Source organism: Gorilla gorilla, chromosome 12 (genome assembly GCF_029281585.2).
Source record: "Gorilla gorilla gorilla isolate KB3781 chromosome 12, NHGRI_mGorGor1-v2.1_pri, whole genome shotgun sequence".
Lineage (NCBI taxonomy): Eukaryota > Metazoa > Chordata > Mammalia > Primates > Hominidae > Gorilla > Gorilla gorilla.
Genome location: NC_073236.2, coordinates 32,567,829 through 32,588,760, shown reverse-complemented (window position 1 = coordinate 32,588,760; position 20,932 = coordinate 32,567,829). Strand labels below are relative to the sequence as shown.

Here is a 20,932-nt window from a genome sequence, read left to right as displayed (position 1 = left end):
AACATAAGGCAGAGCATTGCATGATTTTGCTCAAAATCCTCCATGGCTGTCACTTCACTGAGAGTAAACGTCAAGGTCTCTATAATCACCAAGAAGGCCCACCATGACTGGCTCCCTGACACCTCTCTAACCTTATCTCCTATCTCTCTCCCCGTCACTCACTCTACTCTGATCACACTGGTGTCTTGGCTATTCTTTCAGGCCTCCAGACACCCCATGTCAGGACCTTCGCTCCCGCAGGCCCCCAGATAACCACATGGCCCCTGCCTCAACTCCTTTGGTTTTTGCTCAACGTCACTTCTCGAGGCCCAGACCACCCCATCTCAGCCCCTTAGCACTCCTTATTTTCCTTACTTGGGCTTATTTTTCTTCACCGCATCTCTCACTTTTGAATATACTATTTATTTATCATGTTTATTGTCTGTCCCCCTCCAACCCCAACCCCACTGACATTGTCAGGAAGAATTTCAACAAGGATTGGAAAACAGGCAAACAAAAGAACGATCAAGCAGCAGCCAGGATTTTCACCACAGTCCCTACCATTGAACCCTGGATGTGCCACCTGCACAGCTGGCATGTGGCCTTGGCTGCTGCTGTTGGCTCTGCTGGCCCTGGAAACTCAGTGTTGCCACAGTATATGGCCAGAAGCGGAATTTTCAAGACCCCCTACTTCTTTATATCAATAGGCCCTGACCAAAGCAGCCGCACTGACGGCTGAGCCTAGGCCCTAGCAACAAGAGAAGTGAGGAAAGCAGGTATTAGGTACAATAAATGCCCATCAGAAAGGGAGTTCAATAATAAGCAGTCAAAAAAAGGATAAATGTCTACTATATTGGGGTATATTGGGCCATTAATAAAGGACCCCAAAAGTCCTAAAAAGTAGGGATTGTCGTAAGATTACTTTACCATAATGTAATAAAACATAGCTGTTTTGTTAATCAGACCAAGTTCAATAGTCTATATGTAGAAAATAGGCTTATTCTTTCCCCTGCTGTTCTGTATAGTTTATTACTTCCTCAATCCCTGGACGAAATTTTAGGTGTGTCCCATAACTTTTCCAGTCATCACTGGATAACACAAATAATTCATCAGTCATTTTCAATGTGTGCTAGGAAAAGACATATGAAACTTCTAAATACTCCTAATTTATAATTTTTCATATAAATGGAGCAAAAGTCCTATTTAAGCTCACTTGAAGGAGCAGGTTACAAAGAGAAACATAACTTTGTTTTAGAGTGTCATATAGAGCTTTTTAAAAATCAGCTTTGCTGAGAAATAATAATTTACATACAATAAAATTTAGCAATTTTATTTCTACAATCTAGTTTCAGTGAAATTTTTTTGAGATAATTGTAAAAATTGTCTTACACATGCAGTTGTAAGAAATATTACAGAGAGATCCTATATACCCTTAACCAGTTTTCCCCTAGTTGTAGCACTAATGATACACTAATGTAACACTAATGATTGTGATAATACAACATCATAACCTGGATATTGACATTGATAACACCCCACTGATCTTGTGTAGTTTTCCCTGATACTCACTTGTATCTGTATATTTAGTTCTATACAATGTCATCACATGTGTAGGTTGGTGTATTTATACCATAGTCAGGATACTGAAGAGTTCTATCGCTACAAGGACCCCTCATGCTGTCCTTTTATAACTACACCCATACTCCCCCCAGCATACACACACAGAGTTTTCACAAATGTACACAGTTATATAATCATCTTCACAACTTTAATAAAAACATTTCTAACCCAGAAAGTTCCCTTACACCCTTTGCAATCAATTTACTCTCTCTCATTCTGCACCCTAGGCAACCACTGATCTGCCTTCTATAACTGTAGTTTTACCTTTTCTAGAATTTCATGTAAATTCAGTCAACATAATGCTTTTGAGATTTACTCACGTTGCTGCAAGTATCAGTAGTTCATTCCTTTTATTGCTGAATAATAAAAAGAATGGATATATCACATCTTACTTATCTCTTCATCAGTTCATAGATGTTTAGCTTATTTTTAGTTCTTCGTTATTATGAACAAAGCTATAAATATTCAAGTCCTCTTGTGAACATGATTTCATTTCTCTTGGCCCAGTAGTATGATTGCTCTATGGTAAGCATATATTTCATTGTGGATAGTTTCTAAGGCTATAGCTTCAAGTTCACTGATTTTTCCTTCTTCAGAATCTAATCTCATATTACTACCATCTGTGTGTATGTGTTTCATTTCAGATATTATATTTTTCACTTCAAGAAATTCCATTTGGAGCTTAAATTTTACAAACTTCCACTTCACTCTTCATCCTGGTCATTTTCCTCTACCTTCTTGAACCTGTGAGTCATAATAGCTGTTTTAATATTCTTGTCTTCTAATTCTATAATTTCTATTATTTATTGGTTTGTTTCTACTAATTAGTTTCCCATCCGGTTGTAACCCACATTTTCCTATTTCTGTGCTTGCTGCCCAAGGGAGCACTTCGGTGCTGGATATTGCAAATTTTACCTTGTTGGTTGTTGAATTTTATTATATTCCTTTAAATACCATTGGACTTTGTTCTGGAGCATGAATCAATTGTATCCTTTTGAGGGTGACAGAGCAGCTTTTACGGTAGGGTTAATTTGGCCTCACTAATAAGGCTGAGAATCCTACTCAGTATCCCGTGTGTTAGGAGGTCTTTCCACTTTAGTTAGGGAGAACATGAATAATTCTCAGCTCTGTGTGAGCTCCAGGAACTATTCTGGAGACTCCTTGGCTGGAAACAGACATATTTGTTTAGGATTTTTATTATTATTATACTTTAAGTTTTAGGGTACATGTGCACATTGTGCAGGTTAGTTACATATGTATACATGTGCCATGCTGGTGCACTGCACCCACTAACCCGTCATCTAGCATTAGGTATATCTCCCAGTGCTATCCCTCCGCCCTCCTCCCACCCCACAACAGTCCCCAGAGTGTGATATTCCCCTTCCTGTGTCCATGTGATCTCATTGTTCAATTCCCACCTATGAGTGAGAATATGCGGTGTTTGGTTTTTTGTTCTTGTGATAGTTTACTGAGAATGATGGTTTCCAATTTCATCCATGTCCCTACAAAGGACATGAACTCATCATTTTTTATGGCTGCATAGTATTCCATGGTGTATATGTGCCACATTTTCTTAATCCAGTCTATCATTGTTGGACATTTGGGTTGGTTCCAAGTCTTTGCTATTGTGAATAATGCCGCAATAAACATACGTGTGCATGTGTCTTTATAGCAGCATGATTTATAGTCCTTTGGGTATATACCCAGTAATGGGATGGCTGGGTCAAATGGTATTTCTAGTTCTAGATCCCTGAGGAATCGCCACACTGACTTCCACAATGGTTGAACTATTTTACAGTCCCACCAACAGTGTAAAAGTGTTCCTATTTCTCCACATCCTCTCCAGCACCTGTTGTTTCCTGACTTTTTAATGATTGCCATTCTAACTGGTGTGAGATGATATCTCATAGTGGTTTTGATTTGCATTTCTCTGATGGCCAGTGATGATGAGCATTTTTTCATGTGTTTTTTGGCTGCATAAATGTCTTCTTTTGAGAAGTGTCTGTTCATGTCCTTTGCCCACTTTTTGATGGGTTTGTTTGTTTTTTTCTTGTAAATTTGTTTGAGTTCATTGTAGATTCTGGATGTTAGCCCTTCGTCAGATGAGTAGGTAGCGAAAATTTTCTCCCATGTTGTAGATTGCCTGTTCACTCTGATGGCAGTTTCTTTTGCTGTGCAGAAGCTCTTTAGTTTAATTAGATCCCATTTGTCAATTTTGGCTTTTGTTGCCGTTGCTTTTGGTGTTTTGGACATGAAGTCCTTGCCCACGCCTATGTCCTGAATGGTAATGCCTAGGTTTTCTTCTAGGGTTTTTATGGTTTTAGGTCTAACGTTTAAATCTTTAATCCATCTTGAATTGATTTTTGTATAAGGTGTAAGGAAGGGATCCAGTTTCAGCTTTCTCCATATGGCTAGCCAGTTTTCCCAGCACCATTTATTAAATAGGGAATCCTTTCCCCATTGCTTGTTTTTCTCAGGTTTGTCAAAGATCAGATAGTTGTAGGTATGCGGCGTTATTTCTGAGGGCTCTGTTCTGTTCCATTGATCTATATCTCTGTTTTGGTACCAGTACCATGCTGTTTTGGTTACTGTAGCCTTGTAGTATAGTTTGAAGTCAGGTAGTGTGATGCCTCCAGCTTTGTTCTTTTGGCTTAGGATTGACTTGGCGATGTGGGCTCTTTTTTGGTTCCATATGAACTTGAAAGTAGTTTTTTCCAATTCTGTGAAGAAAGTCATTGGTAGCTTGATGGGGATGGCATTGAATCTGTAAATGACCTTGGGCAGTATGGCCATTTTCATGATATTGATTCTTCCTACCCATGAGCATGGAATGTTCTTCCATTTGTTTGTATCCTCTCTTATTTCCTTGAGCAGTGGTTTGTAGTTCTCCTTGAAGAGGTCCTTCACATCCCTTGTAAGTTGGATTCCTAGGTATTTTATTCTCTTTGAAGCAATTGTGAATGGGAGTTCACTCATGATTTGGCTCTCTGTTTGTCTGTTGTTGGTGTATAAGAATGCTTGTGATTTTTGTACATTGATTTTGTATCCTGAGACTTTGCTGAAGTTGCTTATCTGCTTAAGATTTTGGGCTGAGACAATGGGGTTTTCTAGATATACAATCATGTCGTCTGCAAACAGGGACAATTTGACTTCCTCTTTTTCTGATTGAATACCCTTTATTTCCTTCTCCTGCCTAATTGCCCTGGCCAGAACTTCCAACACTATGTTGAATAGGAGCAGTGAGAGAGGGCATCCCTGTCTTGTGCCAGTTTTCAAAGGGAATGCTTCTAGTTTTTGCCCATTCAGTATGATATTGGCTGTGGGTTTGTCATAGATAGCTCTTATTATTTTGAAATACGTCCCATCAATACCTAATTTATTGAGAGTTTTTAGCATGAAGGGTTGTTGAATTTTGTCAAAGGCTTTTTCTGCATCTATTGAGATAATCATGTGGTTTTTGTCTTTGGCTCTGTTTATATGCTGGATTACATTTATTGATTTGCATATATTGAACCAGCCTTGCATCCCAGGGATGAAGCCCACTTGATCATGGTGGATAAGCTTTTTGATGTGCTGCTGGATTCGGCTTGCCAGTATTTTATTGAGGATTTTTGCATCAATGTTCATCAAGATATTGGTCTAAAATTCTCTTTTTTTGTTGTGTCTCTGCCTGGCTTTGGAATCAGAATGATGCTGGCCTCATAAAATGAGTTAGGGAGGATTCCCTCTTTTTCTATTGATTGGAATAGTTTCAGAGGGAATGGTACCAGTTCCTCCTTGTACCTCTGGTAGAATTCAGCTGTGAATCCATCTGGTCCTGGACTCTTTTTGGTTGGTAAGCTATTGATTATTGCCACAATTTCAGATCCTGTTATTGGTCTATTCAGAGATTCAACTTCTTCCTGGTTTAGTCTTGGGAGAGTGTATGTGTCGAGGAATTTATCCATTTCTTCTAGATTTTCTAGTTTACTTGCGTAGAGGTGTTTGTAGTATTCTCTGATGGTAGCTTGTATTTCTGTGGGATCGGTGGTGATATCCCCTTTATCATTTTTTATTGCGTCTATTTGATTCTTCTCTCTTTTTTTCTTTATTAGTCTTGCTAGTGGTCTATCAATTTTGTTGATCCTTTCAAAAAACCAGCTCCTGGATTCATTAATTTTTTGAAGGGTTTTTTGTGTCTCTATTTCCTTCAGTTCTTCTCTGATTTTAGTTATTTCTTGCCTTCTGCTAGCTTTTGAATGTGTTTGCTCTTGCTTTTCTAGTTCTTTTAATTGTGATGTTAGGGTGTCAATTTTGGATCTTTCCTGCTTTCTCTTGTGGGCATTTATTGCTATAAATTTCCCTCTACACACTGCTTTGAATGCGTCCCAGAGATTCTGGTATGTTGTGTCTTTGTTCTCACTGGTTTCAAAGAACATCTTTATCTCTGCCTTCATTTCGTTATGTACCCAGTAGTCATTCAGGAGCAGGTTGTTCAGTTTCCATGTAGTTGAGCGGTTTTGAGTGAGATTCTTAATCCTGAGTCCTAGTTTGAATGCAAACATCACAGAGATATTTCTGAGAATGCTTCTGTCTAGATTTTATAGGAAGATATTCCCGTTTCCAATGAAATCCTCAAAGCTATCCAAATATCCACTTGCAGATTCTACAAAAAGAGTGTTTCTAGTTCTAGAAATCAAACTAGAGACACTCTTTTTGTAGAATCTGCAAGTGGATATTTGGATAGCTTTGAAGATTTCGTTGGAAACGGGAATATCTTCATATAAAATCTAGACAGAAGCATTCTCAGAAACATCTCTGTGATGTTTCAATTCAAGTCACAGAGTTGAACATTCCCTTTCATAGAGCAGGTTTGAAACACTCTTTTTGTAGTATCTGGAAGTGCACATTTGGAGTGCATTGAGGTGTATGGTGAAAAAGGAAATATCTTCCCATAAAAACGAGACAGAAGCATTCTCAGAAACTTGTTTAGGATGTGTGTACTCAACTAACAGAGTTGAGACTTTCCTTTGATAGAGCAGAACACTAAATTGAAGTTTAAAATAATTGTAACAATTGCATCTTATATATCAGGTGAGATTTCACAGTTTGGTTCAAGTAGTTTTCAAGTGACAAATTTTCAAGGTTTTTAGTTTTCAAGAGTTGTGCAACTTCATCAACCAGAAATCAAGCAAAAGGCTAGATAAGTAGCAGCAGGTGCGGGATTCTTGATACTGAAACTTTTAGGACTTTTCTCCTTAGGGATTCCAATGTTGTACATTTTATTTCCAGTATAACCCCTATGCATAGGATAAAGCAGTTTCACATGTTTAATTTTTCTAATTAGTTATTTGGGTCTCAGAATGTCCAGTTTATCAAAAAATCTTGTGCTGTGTACTGGGGACCATCTACTATAGCCTGATCATTGAATTTTTCAAGAACTTAAAGGGTTCCCTAAGTCCAAGGAAGACAATCAGTGTCTACAAGTCAGGAGGAGAAGGGGAAAGGGCATTCTAATCATTGCTTTGTTTTCATTGATTCTGTTGCTGCTTTCTTGCCATTGAAAGTACTCTTGCAGTCTGGTAATGATTATCCTTTGCCACCAGGATGCCCTTTCTATTTGAGGCCCTCAATCTTCATGTTGATCCATAAAAAGGCTTCAAAGTTACAACTATTTTTTTTAGTTCCCAGACTAACAAAAATAATCTAGCTTTTTGTCTTGACTACCAACCACTCTGGATTTTTTTTTTTTTTTTTTTTGAGATGGAGTCTCGCCCTGTCGCCCAGGCTACAGTGCAGTGGTGCGATCTTGGCTCACACAACCTCCACCTCCCAGGTTCAAGCAATTCTCCTATCTCAGCCTCCCAAGTATCTGGCACTATAGCCACACACCACCACGCCCGGCTAATTTTTGTATTTTCAGTAGAGATGGGGTTTCACCATGTTGGTCATGCTGCTCTTGAACTCCTGACCTCAGGTGATCCACCTGCCTTGGCCTCCCAAAGTGCTAGGATTACAGGCATGAGCCACCATGCCCGGCCCACTCTGGATTTAAGGACAGTTCTTCCTTCAATCAGCAGCCAAAGAGTCCTGATTCCTGATTCTAATTAAGAAGTTTAACTTGGCATTCTATTTCTGATGGAACGATGGCTGAAAGAAGGGAGACTCAAACAACAGATGAAGGCAAAATACTCTGTACTGAATTTTCAATGTAATCTTAAATTCTATGTTTAATTGAGATAACCCAAATTCTTTTTTTTTTTTTTGATACAGAGTCTCGCTCTGTTGCCCAGGCTAAAGTGCAGTGGCATGATCTCGGCTCACTGCAACCTCCGCCTCCCGGGTTCACACCATTCTCCTGCCTCAGCCTCCCAAGTAGCAGGGACTACAGGCGCCCGCTGCCACACTTGGCTAATTTTTTGTATTTTTAGTGGAGACGGAGATGACCCAAATTCTTAACTGCCTCATAAATACTGTTAATATATTGAAAGTTTTGCCCTAGGCTTTTATTAAAGTTAACTATATAGAAAAAGTTTCTCCTATCTTGAAATGTATTATTAAAGACATCGTCCCAATATTCCATATTCTCTGTTTAGGAAGCCCAATTGTTTTCAAATTCAAGAATTCAGAGAAATCTACTTGTTACAAAAGAGTAGAATGGATAATGGGCACCACATCCTGAAGTGTATTTTAATAAAAATTCATGTAGGATGGTTCAAAATTTCATTAACTACTTTATATAAAAAAAAATGCCTGGGAGAATTCTGTTTCTAGCAGAGTGGCAGACTGATGCCTTGAACAACCCTCTTATTACAAAACTGAATACTCCACATGAAAACAAATCTTTTCAAATGCACTGTTAAGCTGTGAAGAGAATAACGAAAGTTCTAAGAAACCAAAATCTAAATGAAAACACAAGTCCAGGCAGGCACTGAAAACCTAAAAAAAAAAAAAAAAACTGAAGAGGCCAATTGTTGGCAAGCATGTGGAACAGCAGGAACTCTTTAAGCTGCTGCTGGTGGCGGAGGCCAAGCCACTGTGCTCCCAGAACACAACACAGAAGCCTCCACACTGAAGCAGAGCACAGGTGCCCTGGAGTCTCCACCCCACCCAGGGATCCTCCAGCAGAAGTGTGTGTGCCCCTGCATACCTGCAAGTCCCATATCCAGACCTAGTGTTCAGGGCTGTGGGATAACAGCCAAAAATAGGAAATCATTTTACTCATCAATGGAAAAATGGTGACACAGTCATATAATGGAACTCAACAATGATGATAAATCAATGTCTGCCATAGACAAGAACATGGATGTGTTCTGTAATACTGAACCAAAGAAGCCAGGCTAAATAGAATGTGCTGTATTTCATAGAAGTCAAAACCAGGCAGAACAAATCTACATCAGGAACTGGGAAAGTAGCTATTTTGTGGGTTGGGGCAGCAGTGCCTGGGAGAGGCCACAGGTCAAGGCTACTGCTTGGTCCAGGGCGTGGCAGCCTGGTGTGCTACAGTTCATCTAGATGCACACTTATGATTCGGGCACTCTTCTGTATGTACATTAACATTTCAATAAAAAGCTTATTAAAACATTAAAACTTTCAGAAAAATCCACATTGCTTCAGTAGAAATTAGCACATAAATGTTTAAAAAATACATGTATATGGTGGGGGAAAAAATAGTTCAAAAGAGTATCCAGTGAAAAGTTTAAGAGGGAGTGATGCCAGCAAGGGGCTGATCAATAGCCCCTTGCACTCATCCCCTGACAAAGACAGCCAAAGCAGCAAACAGCTATATTTTGATGAAAGTCACTAAAGGAGAGCCCCAGAGTGCATCAAGGAGTAGCAGAAATCCAGTAGAGCCCGGAAAACAGGACAGCCACATAAAGGAGGGAAGGAAACATCTGGCCCCCACCACCCATTCCCCCAGAGGCATCAGCCTGAAGCAGAGGGGATGTCTCCCTGCAGGGATAAGGAAGCAAGAGGGGCCCAGTAGCCCCAGCACTCCCCTCAGAGAAGGAACTGACATTGTGCCCCACCCCCATGGACCAGCTGCTGCTGCAATGTGCCCTCCTGGACCTGGACCACTTCAGGAGCATGTCCCACCCAGGGGGAGCAGCCACCGCACCCTTCTTCCATCCTCAGGCTTTGTTGCTCTATATCACACCCATCTAGTGGCCCACTACCCCCGAGCCGCTGTTACACTGTCTTAGGCCATTTAGTGTGGCTGTAACACAATACTTGAGACTCAAGCTAACTTATTTTATAAAAAAGGTTTATTTGGCTCACCCTGCTTGTGTCTGAAAAGTCCGAGATCGGGCAGCACAACTGGCGAGGGTCTTATGCTGCTTCATCTCATGGGGAAAGTGGAAGGCAAAACAGGTGTATGCAAGGGTCTCACATGGCAAGAGAGGAAATACAAGAGTCTAGAAAGCTGAACTCACTCTGATAACTATCCACTCCTGGTAACTAATCCAGTCCCATGAAAAGGCATTAATCTATTCATAAAGGATCTGCCCTGTGACCCAAATAACTCCCACTAGGCCCACCTCCCACACCACCACATTTGGAATCAAATTTCAAATGGATGAAATTTCAAATGGCTGGTGGGAACAAATGATGTCCACATCACAGCATACACCCCACCTGTGGGGCCATGCTGCTGTGCCCCTCCCCTCCCAGCTGCCATTGCGCCCTGCCCCTTGGAGCCTGAGCTGACTTGGTGCCCTGCTTTCCAGGGAGTCAGTGCCTTGGCCAGTCTGAGCAGTCACACACCCCACTGCACGAGAGCTGAAGCACTGCCCTGCTTCACAGGGAATCAGTGACTTGGCTGAACTGAGCAGCCACACCTGCCAGGGATGAGCCAACATGGCACCCCTATATCCCAGGAAAATGGCATTAGCTGAACTGGGGTACCTTGCCCTTCAGGACAAACAACTGTAGAACCCTGCTTCCTTGGAACTGGACTAGCCCTGGAGAATCTGAGTTGCCCAGGCACCTGCCTCCACACGGAGAGAAGTAGTTGCTGCACTGGTCCCTGCCCCCGAGGGCCCAAGCCACAGTAGTGCTCCACCATTCTGGGGTCCTTGCTCATGCTGTGCCTGGCCTTACAGAGACTGAGACGCTGCTGTGTCCCACCACTGCAGGGTCCAGAGTCACTATCATGTCACTCCCATGTCCAGAGTCACTCCCATCCCCTGGGAGATTACTTCTTAAACTCTTCGCAAAAACAGAGTGAGAGGAAGTAATTCCAAACACATTTTACCAGGCCAGTATCACCTTAATACCTAAGCCAAACCAAAACACACACACACACACACACACACACACACACACACACACACACACCAAACAAACAAAAACTACAGGTCAACTTCTCCAATAAATTAAATACTGATGCAAACATCCTAAAAAAATTTTAGCAAATAGAATTCAACAACACATCAAAAACATTATACATCGTGTTTAAGTGGGATTTATCCCTGGCATGCAAGGCTGGTTTAAAATATGTAAATCAATCAATGTGATATATCACATTAACAAAATGAAAGATAAAACGACATGGTCACCTCAATTGATGCAGTAAAAGCATTTAACAAAGTTTAGCAACCTTTCTTGATAAAACCTCTTAATAGTTTATGTATAGAAGGAAAGTTCCTCAACATAATAAAGACCATTTATGAAAAACCCACAGTCTAATCATAGTTAGTGGGGAACAACTAAAGCTTTTCCACTAAGATTGAGTACAAGATAGGGATGGCCAGCCTCATCACTTTTATTCAGTAGAGTACTTGCAAGAGCAATCAGATGAGAAAAAAAGGCAACTAAATTAAAGAAGTAAAATTATCTCCATTTGCAGATGACAAGATCCTTTATGTAAAAAACTCCAAAGATTCCACAAAAAACTGTGAGAACTACTAAATCAATTCAGTTAAGCTGCAAGGTATAAACTCAACATATAAAAATCAGTTGCATTTCTATGTACAAATAACCTAGCTGATGAAGCAATCAAGAAAATAATCTCATTTACGATAGCATCAAAGAAAAACAAAAACTTAGGAATACATTTAACCAAGAAGGTGAGAGATGTGTACACTTGAAAACCATAAAACATTGATGAAAGAAATTTAGACATGAACAAATGAAAAGACATCCTATGTTTATGGATCAGAAGAATTAACATTGTTAAAATGTTCACACTACCCAAAGCAAATATACAGATTTAACACAATCCTCATCAAAGTTCTGATGACATTCTTCACAGAACAGAATAAAACAATCCTGGCCAGGCACAGTGGCTCACGCCTGTAATTCCAGCACTTTGGGAGACCACAGCGGGCGGATCACAAGGTCAGGAGTTGGAGACCAGCCCAGCCAACATAGTGAAACCCTGTCTCTACTAAAACTACAAAAATTGGCCGGGCATAGTGGCATGTGCCTGTAGTCCCAGCTACCTGGGAGGCTGAGGCGGAAGAATTGCTTGAATCCAGGAGGCAGAGGTTTTAGTGAGCTGAGATTATGCCACTGCACTCCAGCTTGGATGACAGAGTGAGACTCCGCCTCAAAAAAAAAAAAAGAAAGAAAAGGAAAAACAATCCTGAAACTCATATGGAACCACAAAAAACCCCAAACAGCCAACAGATAACTGTGAAAGAAAAAGTTGGAGGCATCACACCTCTTGATTTAAAATTGTATTACAAAGCTATAGTAATCAAAACAGTATGGTGCTGGCACAAAAACAAAAAAATAGACCAATGGAACAGAACAGAGACCTTTGAAATAAATCCAAACATATACTGTCAACTAATTTTTGACAAGGGCCAACAAGACAACACAATGGTAAAAAAGATAGTTTCTTCAATAATAGGATTTTCACATGCAAAAGAATAAAATTGGACCCTGATCATACACCATACACAAAAATCAACTCAAAACAGATACAAGACCAAAGACCCAAATAAGACCTGAAACCATAAAACTCCTAGAAGAAAACATAGGGGGAAAGCCTCTTGACATTGGCCTTAGCAATAATTTTTTGGATATCGCACCACAAGCCAGGCTACAAATGTAAACATAAACAAGGAGGACTGCATCAAACTAAAAAGCTTCTGCACAGCAAAGGAACAACCAACAAAATGAAAGGGGAACCTACAGACTGGAAGAAATATTTGCAAACCACATATCTGATAAAGTGTTAATATCCAAAAATCAGTAAAGAACTCTTACAACTTAATAGCAGAAAAACAACCCAGTTGAAAAATGGGCCAAATAGGAAATGACCAATAGGAAATGGGGAGATGTACATTAAAATAATACAAAGTAGCAGACATGTAGGATGAACAAGTTAGAGATCTAGTGTACATCATGAGGGCTATAGTTAATAAAAATATATTGTCTTTGGGATTTTTGTTAAATAAGTAAATTTTAGTTGTTCCTGTCACACAAACAAAAATCTAACTATGTGAGATGGTAGCTATGTTAATTTGCTTCACTATAGTAACCAGTTTACTATCTATATGTATCCTTTAAGATCATGTTGTCAACCTCAAATACATAAAATAAAATTTATTTTAAAAAAGAAAAGTTTGTCTTCAATCCAGAAAGAACCACTATTACCATTTTTTGGTGTTCCATTCCAAAATATCCCACAAATATACAATTGTTCAATCAAATTTAATGTTAGACTTTATACTTGAACATTCAAAGTACGTAAGAAATTATAGAAAAGTGTCTGTGTGACTCCCTGCCTGTAGAGCACAGGCTTCATCTCCACTAACACACACACGACCAGTACCTTATACAGACAGTCCTTGTTTGTCTTTAGTCTGACACCATGGGCGAGCCCGAGGTGGCCCGTGGTCCACAATCCTGACCAGGTGTCTTTCTCACCCACTGGTTTCAACAAAGATGTTACTGGGTTATAGAAGGCTGGGATGGAAACAGGATACCAAGTTCGCATGAAGACAATATCTGAAAAGAGGTAATTTACTTTAACATTTTCAAAAGAAGATTCATATCCATATTGTGAAGAAACAAAGAACAAAACCTTCACTCCAAACTTCTCTACCTGGCTGCAAAGTATTTGAAGGGAAAGCTCGCTAAGGAAACTATTCTCATAGATCACAGAACTGTTACTGGGTGTGGCCAGGGGACTGCAGACACCAGGCGAATGGGCACACCGCATAAGACTGGGAGATCTAAGGCTGGAGCTGCTCAACTCTCTGGAGACCTGACTCCAGCCTCTCGTCACACTGGCTAGAAGTCAAGCATGAATGGTAACACCCTGCCCTGAACACTACTGAAGACACTCACCGCTCATCCGCAGCTTATCCTCAAAGCTAGCCTGGAAAGCTCCTTCTGGAGCTCAGAGTGCTCTCTTGATCTGCCCCCTTATCCCACTGCCAGTTCGAATCACAGCATCTTCAAATTTGGCCACTTCCAAGACAGAATTAAACATTCCCTACAGGTATAGCCAGATAAAAACACACAAACACACAAAATCATATACTTTATGCTTTACTTCTTACTTCAAACATACATCCTTGATTAAAGAACAAAAACAACTCACTGAAGGGTGATAAAATAACCAAAATGTATTTGCCCCTGAAAGTGGAATTACTACCTCAAAAAGAATACAACTCTTTCATTTTCCCCAAAATAATCATGTGAGTTCACGGGCATGCTCATCACCGCTGTCTGTGTGGAAGAGAAGATCAAAGAGGGATTTACTGGACTGAATTGGCCTAGGAAGCCTTTGCTGGCATCTCTCAGACTGGACTGCAGCCCAGATCCTTTTACTCAGATGCATGCACTTAGAACATGAAAACATAAGATAAACGCCGGTGGTATTATTACCTTATATTGTAAGAACATTTTATGACTTCCTAACTCTGTGTTTTCAATAGAAACATCCCCACTAATGAAATTGTCAATAAATGCTGCTCAAACCACCCTCCCCAAATACTGTAAAACAGTACATCCGTTTCTCTGTACCCTTGCCAAGTTATCTGCAAATGCTTTGTCGATTTTTCTACTCAGTTAGACAAACTTGTGATTTTTTTCCCTTTCTTAACACCAATTTAAAAAGTAGGAAACAAAAACCTAGAGGATAAAATGACATATTTTCAATATGAGTTCTGTGGCAGTCTCACATGGAAGTCAGGAGGAACAGCCTCAATTCCTAAATAGCTGTTTACCACTGCTTTTTTGAACATATTTAAGTAATACAGAATATAAAGGAGCAAACAAAATATGAAGTTTATAAAAGATTTTAAACACTTTTCTAAAAATATGAGGCCCACATTTTAGAGGTATTTCATTCCTTTTCTCAAACAATATGGACATTTATAAATATGAGAATATATAGATATACAGACCTTAGTAAATGAAGTGTTCTTGAAAATTTCATATGGAAAACCAGTCAGCTTTAATTTCTTCACAATTTTTATGGATTTATCCAGATCAAGGACAACTCCTGTGGCAGTTATCTGAAAATCAGGCTAACAGGAGCCCCAAAATTTGAAAATAGGAATAATATTAGCAAGACAAAAACTTCAATTCTATGTGACACAATAAATTATCAAAGTGAATTTTACTTACAATTAGCTAAGAAAAACAAGAGAGACCATCTGAACTTGCAACCCAGTGGTTTGACAAAAGCAATCCAAAACCTTAAAGTTGGTAAGCCAAACTAACAAGGGTGACTTGAGGCCAGGCACAGTGGCTCATACCTGTAATCCCAGCACTTTGGGAGGCCAAGGCAGGTGGATCACCTGAGGTCAGAAGTTTGAAACCAGTCTGGCCAACATGGCGAAATTCCGTCTCTACTAAAAATACAAAAATTAGCTTGGCATGATGGTGCACACCTGTAATCCCAGCTACTCGGGAGGCTGAGGCAGGAGAACCGCTTAAATCCAGGAGGCAGAGGTTGCAGCGAGCCAAGATCGTGCCACTGCACTCCAACCTGGACGACAGAGTGCGACTCTGTCTCAAAAAAAAAAGAAAAAAGAAAAAAAGAAAAAAAAGGCTACTTGAGTACTTTCCTGAGAGTGATTTCAGAGGAATGTAATTTTACTATAATGATTTATTTGGAACGAAATGGAGAAGAAAAATACAGTTGCAATGTTTAGGAAATTAAAATTTGGACCTCCAGGGAAGATTCCATCTGCTCATTATTCTGCTTTCTTCTCTGTTAAATGGGACCAGTAAACCCTGCCCTGCCTGACTGACTCGTCAAATGAAAATGGAGTGAACAGACTGCTACCCCAGCACAGCTGCAGGGAGTCTTGTGTCTGGGTGGTCTCTGATGGCTCCTCATAACTTCATATAGTGCTTAGCACATGGTGAGCACTGCTTAAATACTTGCTTAGATAAATAAATGCAAAAGATGCACAAAAATAGGAAATGTACCATTATAATTCTTCCACCTCCCCTCCTCTAATCCCACACCCTACTGAAAAGGATGTACGAAGATTAAAAGCAAAGGGAAATTTACTTTATAATAATAAAAATGAGTAATTTTCAACTTAAAGTCTCATGTACATAATAACCCACATTCAGGATATATTTCTCAAACCAATCTGTAAAAGAAATCGTCCAAGATAGTTACCATTATGCCACTGACAGACTGTATTGCCAAGAAACCAGTTCCCTGTGGAGTGATAGGGTCTTAAAGGAAAAGGAAAAAAAGAAATATAGCAAACCAGAAATTTTAGATTCTAGTTTAACATACTGGATATGGACATTTAGATTTGGATATAGATTTACATATATACTCCAAACCACCTCCCCGCTCCCAGAAAACAGAAACATCTTAGGAGTGGAATTTTATGAAAGGAAAAGCACAAAGCTAAAATAACGCAGCCTGTAAAGTTTAATCTCGGCAATAGGCAAGTTATTGTAATCATATTTTACCCCAAAAGGCTGCTCCACAATGCATGTGCTGTGGGGTATACTTTAGAAGCCTTTGTCTTCCATTGTGGTCTTCAATATAATAGAGCAGGATGGTCTGAAACCTCCTCCACCCTACAGAAAATATGACTGGATCTTGGGACTTGAGGATTTTCTTATACCAGCGATGTTTCTTCAGACACATCTGAGGGGGATGAGAGGGTAAGATGATTGATGCAGGGGAAATCCACAGAGCCTCAGGCACCAAATATGCAGCAAAGGGACCCACCTGCACGTGTCCAACATTTCCCTCGCTGTTGCCCAAGCCACCCAGGATCATGGGGTAATGGGGGTCAAAGTTCTGCACAAATTCACAGGGAACATTTTCAATCTCAACGCGGACGTACATCCCAGGTCGAAAACCATCATACTGAACTCTGGCTTTATCATCTTGATCTTCAAATTCTACGTAATCCAGCTGTACATGACGGGGTCGGGGGGAAAAACCTGTATGCTGTTATTTGTAATAAACATAGGATTAACATGAACAAATAAGCAATTTCTAAGTAAAGGAACTGTGGACAGAATTATGTAGGCTTTATCCTATTAAAAATACTACACATTTGCCGGGTACAGTGGCTCATGCCTGTAATCCCAGCACTTTCGGAGGCTGAGGCGGGCAGATCACATGAGGTCAGGAGTTTGAAACCAGCCTCGCCAACATGGTGAAACCCCGTCTCTACTAAAAATACCAAAATCAGCTGGGCATGGTGGTGCGTGCCTGTAGTCCCAACTACTCAGGAGGCAGAGGTGAGAGAATCGCTTGAACCTGGGAGACGGAGGTTGCAATGAGTCAAGATCGTGCCACTGCACTCCAGCCTGGGCAATAGAGCGAGATTCCATCTCAAAAAACAAAAAAACAAAAAAAACCTACACATTTTACCTCTACAGTCTGTTCAGAATATGTCCCAACCATTTTCTTCTCTCCTGCTCCAAGGGACAGCAAATGTAGATAACTGTGGAGCCCTGCGTGCTCGAACATTGGAAACATCCCCAGTCCACACTTTCTTTCCTTCCTTTCCAAATAATTCTTTCACACTTTTCCCTTGTCTTCAAACACCCACCACCACCCTCACCTTCACTCAGCTGATGGCTGTTTCCTGATTCACTCCAAAACCAAAAGAACCTCTACGGTCAACCCTCTACCAGGGTTTCCTCCCATATCCAGCCTTATCAGAGCTCTGACCTGGCCCATAGAGGAGCTATGTGTGGCTATTTCAATGAAAATTAATTACAATTACATAATATTTAAAATGCAGTTCCTCAATCACACTAGTCACACTGGAAGTGGTCCATATCAACTTGCAGCCAGTGTTACAATATTGGGAAGCACAGATGTGCATCTCCATGATCACAGAAAGTTCTACGGGCAGCTCAGGCACAGATGATTTGTCCATGCCTCTACTCAGGGCCACACATCACTTGCTCACTAGACACCATCCACTCTTCCTGGACTTTATTCCAACAGCTCTTCCCTCTGTTCTCTCTCTTATCTCAAAACCTTTTGATTCCACTTCTTCCACCAAAAACTGCTTCATTTCTCTGCTTCTCTCTGCAGCAAAACCCCACAAAAGTTTTCCACAGTTGCAGCCTCCAGTTCCTCTGCTCCCATTCTCCTACATCCATGAAAATTGGTGCTTGCCAAGATCGCTGAAGGCCTCCAGGCTGAAGGACTCCTCCAGTGGTCAACTCTGCCTTTACTGTAGTTAACACTGCAGCGGGATCTGAACAGTGCTTCGCCTCTGTGTACAACTGGACTCCTGCATGCCTGCATGCTCACACTGCTTCTCCCTCTCCCTCCTAGGCACTGCTCAGGCCTCACGGCCGCAATCGCCCCATCTCGCCCATGCCAGTCTTGCTCCTCCCAGTCACTCTGCACTCACTCCCTGACCACCTCACAGAGTTAAGTGGCATCTACGTGCTGAGGGCTGTACATCTAAGTCCCTGGCCAGACCTGTCTCTCCAGACTTGACACTCCACTTGTCTGCATGATACCCAGCCGAACCAAACATCATCTTCCCAAAACTGCATCTGCAGACAGTTTCCTATCTAACCTGTAACAACCCACCCTTCCAGGAACTTCCAGTCACCATCCTCATTTCCTCTCACACACCCCACATTCAGTCCACCAGGAAATCCTACTGACCCAGCTTCCAAATAAACTCTATCCGGGTTTGACTCTTTGTCTCATCTCCACTGCCAGCCCTCTGGTTTGTGCCACCAGGCTGATCTCTACCAGACTGATGTCTTGGCAGAGTGATCTGATTACCTGAATGTCTCTCCTCTGCTCAAAACCCTCCAAGGACTCCCATTTCAGAGTGAAACATTCAGTCTTTTCCAATGGCCCACAAGGCTCTAGGTAATTTTAAATTGTAAATGGTGTGAAGCAAAAACTTCAGAGTTAGCCTAGTCATGCCTTTCAAAGGTCAACACAGACTAGCAACCACTAAGCTAATGCCTAATCAGGAAACAGTCCTTTGACTAGATGAAGATCTAGGATGAAACTCCGTTTCACAAATCATATACCTAATCTGTTCCAGCTTACACAGGCACTCCTGGCCTCACTAACAAGATGCAACTCAGATGCTCACCATCAACTGTACACACGTTTCTGTGTCTGTCTCCTTCAGAGTGACATCACCGCCTCCAGCAACCTGCTCAGCACCCCCAGGCAGGAGGGCCACACCATCTCCCTTTATCTCCGCATCTGACCTTATACTCCACATGTCCTTCTGAACTCTGACCAGGATGAGTTTTCAGAGCACTTCCCCTGGGAGCTCTGGTGTGTCCATAAGCCACACGGGCCACTGATCACCTGCCATTCAAATCAGGGAGCAGCGATCGGAATAGGCAGCATTGGCTTGCGCTGAAATGAACACACTGTCTCAGATCACTACACTGTAAAAGTCTCAAAAGTAGAGACCATGTCTCAGTCATTTCGGTTTCCTAATTCTTGTTACAAAATAGGTATGGATCTTTTTCTGGTGATCTTCTGACTGTAGAAACAATGAGCTCACTGCATGAATAAACACACTCACATGCATCTACCCAGGAGTCCAAATGAAAGGCACAGAAGCAGGATAGGAAGCAGGGACCCAAAGAAAGTCAGGGATTCCTGCACTATGTGATAGTCTTGACAAGGGGCTGAGAGGAACTGAGGTTTCTCACCTGTGCTTCTTTCTGCATTTTTCCTTTAAGATCATCAAAATATGTGCTTTCTCCTTCATCATATTCCGCATCAAACATCTCCTTCAATTTTCTCTTCTTATCCAAATGCTTTTTCTTGGCACTTTCTTCTTCGTCGGGGTCAATTTCTTCCTTGTTTCTCTATATCTTCATTCTTAAATTTACAGAAGAAAAAATTTTGTGTATGTTTATGACTGTCTTTTCTTTAAACATTACATTTTTTAAAGTTCTATTTAAACAAAAATCTTAGCAAAAGTCTGTTATCATTATCAATAAAACAAAACAAAACACAACATAACCTTTGTCTCTGAATAACATGGTACTGCTACAGGAAATTGTTACATCTGCATTACAGTTAGCTGCTATTCCTTAAGCTGGCTGGGAACACAAGCTAGAATAAAAATAACAGACATGTCCCTCACCCAGATGCTCCCAGACCCTGTTCTAAAGAAATATTAGGGAGAACAGGGACTTCATTCTTTTAAATGACACTTAAATTTAAAAAGAGGAGAATGATGGCAATGGTTGAATGTAAGTCTGAGAAGCTAAGACTTCTGTGAGTGAAAAATCACAGTGGTCTTGGCAAATGACTATGGCAAGAAACGGTAGTAACTGTCGTCCAAAACTTAACAAGTAAACAAGAAAGCTTCTCTTTGGTCCCCACATCCCCACCCTTTAGGAAGGAATCTATCCATCCAGTCTGCAATCTTCACACATCACAAGTAAGATTTGCATTTCTCAATGTGGGCCTCTCTCAGAACACAATGACCAAGAACAGCCAGCTACGACAAAGTCATACCTGAGTGTCGGGGCCCGATTTTCCCTTGTGCACGTCCCGTTTCCAAGTCTTCAAAGTCACCGTAGAGCTCCTCTGGGAAAAGAACACCCAAAGGCTGCTCTGTGAGCCAGGCATGCATGTGCTGCTGGCCCCACCCACGACAGGCCCACAGTGCGCTCCGCGTTCCAAGCCTCATTCTTACTGTTCCCGTCACTAGACACACAGGCAAAACTTTGCACTAGGGAATGCTTCATAAAAGTTAGTATTTCATCATGTGTTTAGGTAAACTAAATTGACCCAATCCACATTTCCGCACTTCATGTCAAAAATCCCAATCTCAATTTTTCCAGTATAGATAATGGACACTCTTTCGTTTTTGTTTTTGTTTTTTTTTTTTTTTTTTTTTGGAGATGGAGTCTCACTCTGTCACTCAAGCTGGAGTGCAGTGGC

At 40.9% G+C, this 20,932-nt stretch overlaps 1 pseudogene; it reads right to left on the bottom strand.

The window, feature by feature from the left end:
• The window catches only part of LOC129531723 (ribosome biogenesis protein BMS1 homolog), a 28,764-nt pseudogene extending 8,906 nt beyond the window's left edge, over window positions 1-19,858 (bottom strand).
• Between the last annotated feature and the right edge of the window lie 1,074 nt (window positions 19,859-20,932).